Genomic DNA, 9,446 nt, shown 5'->3' with positions numbered 1-9,446 from the left:
AAAGATTGATTTTGTACTCCAGATCCAAGAATGAATCCCTGAGGGGCCCAAAATCTAAATGTAAAGGAAATAAAGCCACATGAGAAATAGTGGGAAAGTTCTTTTATGACCTGGGTATAGGCAAATGGCTTTGGGGGGCAGAAGGGGAGGGCATGCTCATGGCATGTGGAAGTTCCCAGGCCAGGGATCCATTGAACCGATGCCAGAGCAGCAACTTGAGCCACAGCAGCCAGACAATGCCAGATCCTTAATCCTCTGAGCCACCAGGGAACTCCCAAGAGTCTGTGCTGTTCTGACAAGGGGACATAACTGAGGTGTGATTACCCTCTAAGAAGTGAAGGCCCAGTGGCACTGGATCCCCTTTACTGCAGGTTCCTTTCCCAAATTTCAAGTCAGACTTCGCATTGAGGGAGCCATCAGAAGTACGTCAGCATCATGTTCACGGAAGGATGATGGCAGTGCTGTCTCAGACGACCACCACCGTCATCAGAGCTGAATCAGTTTGTGGTCCTGTGTCTCAGTGTCACAACTGTGCCTCAGTTGTGTCTCCGCTTGTGGTCTTAACTGATCATCCCCAGAGCCTATGCCTGTCACTGTAGCCACCCTTCAGCTGGGTTCTCTCTCCCTTTTGTATGCATCGCTTGATGAAATATTGGTACATATGGTTAAACTTACCCAGGCAGGTAAGGTGACTTTTAAATGCTTGGTAGACCTCAAGGCAGGCCATGGGAGAACTGGATGGAGTGTTGGTGGGCAATACCCAGGCTTCCTAAAGAAAGAGAAAAAGAGAGACAAACTGGAATTAGAATTAGTCACACAGAAGAGGGAGAAAGGAGAGAGAGAGGAACTGGAATGGATCACATGGGAAAATTCTGTAACTATCAAATATTGCCCAGTCTATTTGGAGATGCACAAAGAATAGGGTAACTTAATTGTGTCACTTCTTTTTAAAAAATATTCTTTAGGCGTTCCCATCCTGGCTCAGTGGCAAGGAAACCAACTAGTATCCACGAGGATGAGGGTTTGGTCCCTGGCCCCGCTCAGTGGGTTAAGGATCGGGCATTGCCGTGAGCTGTGGCGTAGGTCACAGACATGGCTTGGATCTGGCATGGCTGTGGCTGTTGTGCAGGCTGGCAGCTGCAGCTCTGATTCAAGCCCTAGCCTGGGAACTTCTGTATGCTGCAGGTGCAACCCTAAAAAAGACAAAACAAAAAAACTTTTAATATTATAGTTGATTTACAATGTTCTGTCAATTTCTGCTGTACAGCAAAGTGACCCAGTCATACATATATATTACACATTCTTTTCCTCACATTGTCTTCTATCGTGTTCTATTGTAAGAGATTGGATATAGTTCCCTGTGCTGTACAGCAGGACAATTATCTCTCTGTTCAAGTATCTTCTCTCAAATATTATACTGGAAATAGCTGGCATCTCCTTTTCATGGCTTCTGCAACCATGACATTCCTCTTAGGCTATATGTTAGGGGATGGAGCAAGATTCCTTTGTGTCTTAGTTTTATACTTTTTAGCTAAAATTCACAGGAGATGTATTCCATTTTACATATGTGGATTTTCTCCCAAAATGCTGGGTATGCTTCGTGTTTGGACAAGCCTCATCTTTCAGAAAGAGAGAGACTGGAAGCTCAACCAATGGAACTGCCAACACCTGCTGCTGGCTGCAGGCAGGGATAGCCTTTCTCTTAGATGCTGTTGTTAGGGAAACCAGAAAACCAGAAGTGTGGGGTACAGCTTGCCAGACACTGCATCAGGTCAAGTACCACATGGAGTTCAGTAGAAATATTGCTGTCTCGGAATTTCCCAGGATTAGGATGACCTGGAGGCTTTTGCTACTTTTGCTTTTCTGCTTGGAGTGAGAATTTTCATCAACTACGTCTCAACTCCTGTCTTCTCTCCTTTTTGGAATAATTTTCTTTTTTAAAAAATTTCTATATTTATGTTTTTAAAATTAGTATAGTTGATTTATTACCGTGATGTACCAATTTCTGCTGTACAGCATAGTGATCTGCTCATATATACACACATACACACACATTCTTTTTCTCATACTATGTGCCATTGTGTTCCATCCCAAGGAACTGGATATAGTTCTGCACTGTACAGTAGCACCTCATTGCTTATCCACTCTAGATGTGAATTTTTAATCACTGTCACGAGCTAATCGGCACAGAAGGGCTCATCTAGAAACCAGGAAATGATTTGTGGATTGGACCAACAGAAAAGGCAGGCATGTGGCTCCCACAACCTCACACTCCTTTGCGCCACTCATCACCTAACCACCCACATGATTTCTAGAGCAAATTGCTAATGAATTCTCTGACCGTGTGTGTGTGTGTGTGTGTGTGTGTGTGTGTGTGTGTGTGTGTGTGTGTGTAATTTTCATTTAGCTACATCTTTGCAAACAGCCTAGGCATAGTTTTGCAATTACAAACTTGATTGGAAAAATATCAATAAAAGGGAAAAGACCTTCCTAGGAGAGCAGTCATTAAGTGCATGCTTAGTGCACTCTTCTTTTAAAAAATTTTTTATTTCACTTTTATTAGAGTCTAGGTGATGTGCAATGTTGTGCCAGATTCTGCTATACAGCATAATGAGCCAGTTATACATATATATACATTCCCTTTCTTATATTACCTTTCATCATAGTCTATCCAGAGACACTGGATAGAGTTCCCTGTGCTGTACGCAGGATGTCCATTCTACTGCTACATAGTAGATTATCCATTCTAGATACAATAGTTTACAGTAACTTTGTTTCCTTTGATTTTCCTTCCTGTTCTTGGGCATTTTGTGAACACAGCTTCTAGGTTTAGACCCGTTTCTCCTGTGACCATTGTAAAATGTGGGTTTTTTGTTTGTTCACTTTTGTTTGGCCGTGACCGTGGCATGTGGAAGTTCTGGGACCAGGGATCGAACCTGCGCCACAGTGGCAACCCACGTTGCTGGATCTTTAATCCTCTGAGCCACCAACGCTACTCAACAATGGAGTCTTGTTAGTGGATGATTATGCTGGGGGTGGTAGCATTTGGGGCAGGGAATCTTAATTTTCCCTCCTTGTTTCCTTATTTTCCCTAGAGGGCCATGTCTTTAAGGGGACGTTATTTTGATTATTTCCCCAAAGCAATGCTGCATCACAGGTGCTACCCCTGTCCCCCTCACTTGGAAATCTGTTCCTGCCCATTCTGTGAGCCACCAACACTCGGGCTCAATATTTGGATGCTTACAATTTTCATAATTTATATAATATTTATATAAAATCTTTATTTTTTATTTTTTTGTCTTTTTGCCTTTTCTAGGGCTTCTCCTGCGGCATATGGAGGTTCCTAGGCTAGGGGTCCAATCAGAGCTGTAGCCACCGGCCTACGCCAGAGCCACAGCAACGTGAGATCCAAATCATGTCTGCAACCTACACCACAGCTCACAGCAATGCCAGATCCTTAACCCACTGAGCAAGGGCAGGGACCGAACCCGCAACCTCATGGTTCCTAGTCGGATTCGTTAACCACTGCGCCACGACGGGAACTCCTATATAAAATCTTTATGCAGTAGCTAATGTTCATATAAAATGTAACATCTTTGTGTTGTAACTGATACGATATTCACGTAAAACAGAAGGTTTACAATTTATGATTTAATGTTTATAACTACCTTGGGGGTTTTCTTTTTTTTTTTTTTTTTTTTAAATTTTATTTTCCCACTGTACAGCAAGGGGGTCAGGTTATCCTTACATGTATACATTACAATTACAGTTTTTCCCCCACCCTTTCTTCTGTTGCAACATGAGTATCTAGACATAGTTCTCAATGCTATTCAGCGGGATCTCCTTGTAAATCTATTCTAGGTTGTGACTGATAACCCCAAGCTCCCAATCCCTCCCACTCCCTCCCCCTCCCATCAGGCAACCACAAGTCTCTTCTCCAAGTCCATGATTTTCTTTTCTGAGGAGATGTTCATTTGTGCTGGATATTAGATTCCAGTTATAAGTGATATCATATGGTATTTGTCTTTGTCTTTCTGGCTCATTTCACTCAGTATGAGATTCTCTAGTTCCATCCATGTTGCTGCAAATGGCATGATGTCATCCTTTTTTATGGCTGAGTAGTATTCCATCGTGTATATATACCACATCTTCCGAATCCAATCCTCTGTCGATGGACATTTGGATTGTTTCCATGTCCTGGCTATTGTGAATAGGGCTGCAATGAACATGCGGGTGCATGTGTCTCTTTTAAGTAGAGCTTTGTCCGGATAGATGCCCGAGAGTGGGATTGCAGTGTCATATGGAAGTTCTATGTATAGATTTCTAAGGTATCTCCAAACTGTTCTCCATAGTGGCTGTACCAGTTTACATTCCCACCAACAGTGCAGGAGGGTTCCCTTTTCTCCACAGCCCCTCCAGCACTTGTTATTTGTGAATTTATTAATGATGGCCATTCTGACTGGTGTGAGGTGGTATCTCATGGTCGTTTTGATTTGCATTTCTCTTATAATCAGCGATGTGGAGCATTTTTTCATGTGTTTGTTGGCCATCTGTATATCTTCTTTGGAGAAATGTCTATTCAGGTCTTTTGCCCATTTTTCCATTGATTGATTGGCTTTTTTGCTGTTGTGTTGTATAAGTTGCTTGTATATTCTAGAGATTAAGCCCTTGTCAGTTGCATCATTTGAAACTATTTTCTCCCATTCTGTAAGTTGTCTTTTTGTTTTCTTTTGGGTTTCCTTTGCTGTGCAAAAGCTTTTCAGTTTGATGAGGTCCCATGGGTTTATTTTTGCTCTAATTTCTATTGCTTTGGGAGACTGACCTGAGAAAATATTCATGATGTTGATGTCAGAGAGTGTTTTGCCTATGTTTTCTTCTAGGCGTTTGATGGTGTCCTGTCGTATATTTAAGTCTTTCAGCCATTTGGAGTTTATTTTTGTGCATGGTGTGAGGGTGTGTTCTAGTTTCATTGCTTTGCATGCAGCTGTCCAGGTTTCCCAGCAATGCTTGCTGAATAGACTTTCCTTTTCCCATTTGATGTTCTTGCCTCCCTTGTCAAAGATTAATTGACCATAGGTGTCAGGGTTAATTTCCGGATTCTCTATTCTGTTCCATTGGTCTGTCTGTCTGTTTTGATACCAGTACCACACTGTTTTGATGACTGTGGCTTTGTAGTATTTCTTGAAGTCTGGGAGAGTTATGCCTCCTGCTTGGTTTTTGTTTCTCAGGATTGCTTTGGCAATTCTGGGTCTTTTGTTGTTCCATATAAATGTTTGGATTGTTTGTTCTAGTTCTGTGAACAATGTCATGGGTAATTTGATAGGGATTGCATTGAATCTGTAGATTGCTTTGGGTAGGATGGCCATTTTCACAATATTGATTTTTCCAATCCAGGAACATGGAATATCTTTCCATTTCTTTACATCTTCTTTGATTTCTTTGATTAAGGTTTTATAGTTCTCGGCATATAGGTCCTTTACCTCTTTGGTCAGGTGTATTCCGAGGTATTTGATTTTGTGTGGTACAATTTTAAAAGGTATCGTATTTTTGTATTCCTTTTCTAATGTTTCATTGCTGGTATACAGAAATGCAACTGACTTCTGAATGTTAATCTTATATCCTGCCACTTTGCTGAATTTATTAATCAGTTCAAGGAGTTTTGGGGTTGAGTCCTTAGGGTTTTCTAGGTATAGAATCATGTCATCTGCATACAGTGACAGTTTGATCTCTTCTCTTCCTATATGGATGCCTTTGATTTCTTTTGTTTGTCTAATTGCTGTGGCTAAGACTTCCAAAACTATGTTGAAGAGCAGTGGTGAGAGTGGGCATCCCTGTCTTGTTCCAGATTTGAGTGAGAAGGCTTTCAGTTTTTCCCCATTGAGGATTATATTTGCTGTGGGTTTATCATAAATGGCTTTGATTATATTCAGGAATGTTCCCTCTATACCCACTTTGGCGAGGGTCTTGATCATGAATGGATGTTGAACTTTGTCAAATGCTTTTTCTGCATCTATTGAGATGATCATATGATTTTTGACTTTTTTTTTGTTAATGTGGTGTATGATGTTGATTGATTTGCGTATGTTGAACCATCCTTGTGAACCTGGGATGAACCCAACCTGGTCATGGTGTATAATTTTTTTGATATGTTGTTGGATTCGGTTGGCTAAGATTTTGTTGAGAATTTTTGCATCTATATTCATCAATGATATTGGGCGATAGTTTTCTTTTTTGGTGGTATCTCTGCCTGGTTTTGGAATGAGGGTGATGGTGGCCTCATAGAATGTCTTTGGGAGTATTCCTTCTTCTTCAACCTTTTGAAAGAGTTTAAGGAGGATGGGCACCAATTCCTCTTTATATGTTTGATAGAATTCACCTGTGAAGCCATCTGGTCCTGGACTTTTATTTGTAGGGAGTGATTTTATGACCTCTTCAATTTCATTTCTAGTGATCGGTCTGTTCAGTTGGTCTGTTTCTGCTTGATTCAGTTTTGGCAGGCTGTAAGATTCTAGAAAATTGTCCATTTCTTCCAGATTGTCAAACTTATTGCCATACAGTTGTTCATAGTATTCTCTTATGGTTTTTTGTATTTCTGCTGTATCCGTTGTGATTTCTCCTTTTTCATTTATAATTTTGGTGATTTGGGTTCTTTCTCTCCTCTTTTTAGTGAGTCTGGCCAGGGGTTTATCAATTTTGTTCACCTTTTCAAAGAACCAGCTCTTGGTTTTATTAATTTTCTCTATTGTTTTTTGAGTCTCTATTTTATTGATTTCTTCTTTGATCTTTATAATTTCCTTCCTTCTGCTGACTTTAGGACTTTTTTGTTCTTCTTTTTCTAATTCATTTAGGTGGAGGGTTAAGTTGTCAATTTGGGATCTTTCTTCTTTTTTGAGAAAGGCCTGGATTGCTATAAATTTCCCTCTGAGCACTGTTTTCGCAGCATCCCATAGATTTTGAGAGGTTGTGTCTTCATTATCATTTGTTTCAAGGTAGTTTTTAATTTCCTTCTTGATTTCCTCATTGACCCATTGGTTTTTTAGTAGCATGTTGTTTAGTCTCCATGGAGTAGGTTTTTTCTCTTTGCTTTTCCCATGGTTGATTTCTAATTTCATGGCATTGTGGTCAGAGAAGATACTTGAGATAATTTCTATGCTCCTAAATTTATTGAGATTCGCTTTGTGTCCCAATATGTGGTCGATTCTTGAGAATGTTCCATGAGCATTTGAGAAGAATGTGTATTCTGCTTTTTTTGGATGTAGTGTCCTGAAGATATCAATTAAGTCTAACTTTTCTATTGTTTCCTTTAGGATCTCTGTTGCTTTATTGGTTTTCTGTCTGGAGGATCTGTCCATTGATGTGAGGGGGGTATTTAGGTCTCCTACTATGATTGTATTCTCATCAATATCTCCCTTTATGTCTGTTAATATTTGTTGTATGTATCTGGGTGCTCCTATGTTTGGGGCATATATGTTGATGATAGTAACATCCTCTCCTTGGATGGATCCCTTAATCATTAAATAGTGTCCTTCTTTGTCTTTCTTTATGTCTTTTGTTTTAAAGTCTATTTTGTCTGATATGAGCGTTGCAACTCCTGCTTTTCTGTCATGTCTATTGGCATGAAATACTTTTCCCCAGCCTTTCACTTTCAATCTATATATATCTTTTGTCCTAAGGTGAGTTTCTTGTAGGCAGCATATTGAAGGTTTTTGCCTTTTTATCCACTCAGCCACTCTGTGTCTTTTGATTGGGGCATTCAGTCCATTGACATTTAAGGTGATAATTGATAGATGATTATTTATTGCCATTTGATCCTCGTGTTCCAGTTGATTCTATGGTTCTCCATTCTTCTTTTTTTTTTTTGGTTGGATGGTCTCCTGTTATTATCTGCTTGAGTGTATTTTTTTTTTCATTTTTTGCAAATGCAATATTTGGTTTTGGCTTGTGGTTGCCCTGTTTTTTAAGTATGCTAACCCCTTCCCATAATTGTGTGTTTTAGCCTGATGGTCCTGTAAGTTCAAACACTTCATTATTATATTAAAATTAAGAAGAGAGACATACATACAAACAAAAAGGATTATTTACCTCCTAACATCCCTTGCCCACATTTTATGGTTTTGATGACTCTTTTATTTTTTTCTTTTTAATTTTATTTTGTTTGAAGCATGTTCATGATTAAATCTGTATGCTGGCTTATCTGATTGCGGTTTCCTCAGTCCTAGTTCTTCCTCTTCTTCTTCTTTTTTTTTTTTTCTTTTCTTTTTTCTTCCCTTTCCTTCCTTTCTTTTTGGTTTAGAGAAGCCCTTTCAATATTTCCTTTAACCTGGGTTTTGTGTTGCTGTATTCTTTAAGTTTTTGTTTGTTGGGAAAAATTTTTATTTCCCCTTCTATTTTAAATGATATTCTTGCTGGATAAAGTATTCTAGGTTGCATATTTTTTCCTTTTAGCACTTTAAATATCTCTTGCCATTCCCTCCTGGCCTGTAGTGTTTCTGTAGAGAAATCAGCTGATATTCTTATGGGGGTTCCCTTGTAGGTAACATTCTGTTTTTCTCTTGCTGCCTTTAGGATCCTCTCTTTATCACTAACTTTTGCCATTTTTATTATGATGTGTCTTGGTGTGGGTCTGTTTGGGTTCAGTTTGTTTGGGGCCCTCTGTGCTTCTTGGATCTTGAATCCAGTATCCTTTAGATTTGGGAAGTTTCCAGCGATAATTTCTTCAAATATATTTTCCATTCCCTTATCTTTTTCTACTCCTTCTGGAATTCCTATTATGCGTAGATTGGCCCGTTTTATATTATCCCATAGGTCTCTTATATTGCTTTCCAGTTTTTTGATTCGGTTTTCTGTCTGTTGACCAGATTGAGTGATTTCCATTATTCTATCTTCCATATCACTGATTCGTTCTTCTGCATTATTCATTCTGGTTTTTACTGCCCCTAGTTCAGTTTGCATCTCTGCAAATGAATGTTCTAGTTTTTCTTGGCTCCTCCTTATATTTTCTAGCTCCTTTCTGAGGGTATCTGCATTACTGTTCATATCTTCTCTTAATTCCTTCAGTATTTTCAGTATTTCTCTTTTGAATTCCAGGTCTGTCTGACTGCAGAGATCTGTTTCATTGTTGACTGTTTTAGGTGAGTTCTCCTGTTGGTTTGACTGGGGGTGGTTTCTCAGCTTCTTCATCTTGCTTGTTGTCTTCTTTCTCCTGAGGGAGTTGTACTCTCCGTTATCGGGTAGTGTTTGCCTTGTCACTGCCGTGGAATATTTCCTGAGGGCTGTCGTTGTTGGTCAATCTTTTTTGAGGCAGTGTGGCTTTTCTGGAGTGTTGATGGAACTAACAGTGTTTCTTTGAAGCAAAGGAGGACTTCCTGAGGGCAGACAGGATTGGGAGGTCCACCCCACGATGGTAGCAGATTTCACTTGGTTCTCAGCACCCCCTGGGGTCTTGG

General features: G+C 39.7%; 1 long non-coding RNA gene across 1 annotated transcript in view; it reads right to left on the bottom strand.

Annotated features, from left to right (window-relative positions):
* Positions 222-9,446, bottom strand: part of LOC110257915 — a 49,138-nt gene continuing 39,913 nt past the window's right edge. The window contains exon 4 of the long non-coding RNA XR_002340921.1: positions 222-769. This is a non-coding gene — a long non-coding RNA (uncharacterized LOC110257915). The remainder of the gene's footprint in view (positions 770-9,446) is intronic.

The sequence above is a fragment of the Sus scrofa genome, chromosome Y (assembly GCF_000003025.6).
Source record: "Sus scrofa isolate TJ Tabasco breed Duroc chromosome Y, Sscrofa11.1, whole genome shotgun sequence".
Lineage (NCBI taxonomy): Eukaryota > Metazoa > Chordata > Mammalia > Artiodactyla > Suidae > Sus > Sus scrofa.
The sequence above is the reverse complement of the archived record's forward strand: the minus strand, read 5'-3'. Positions and strand labels throughout refer to the sequence as shown.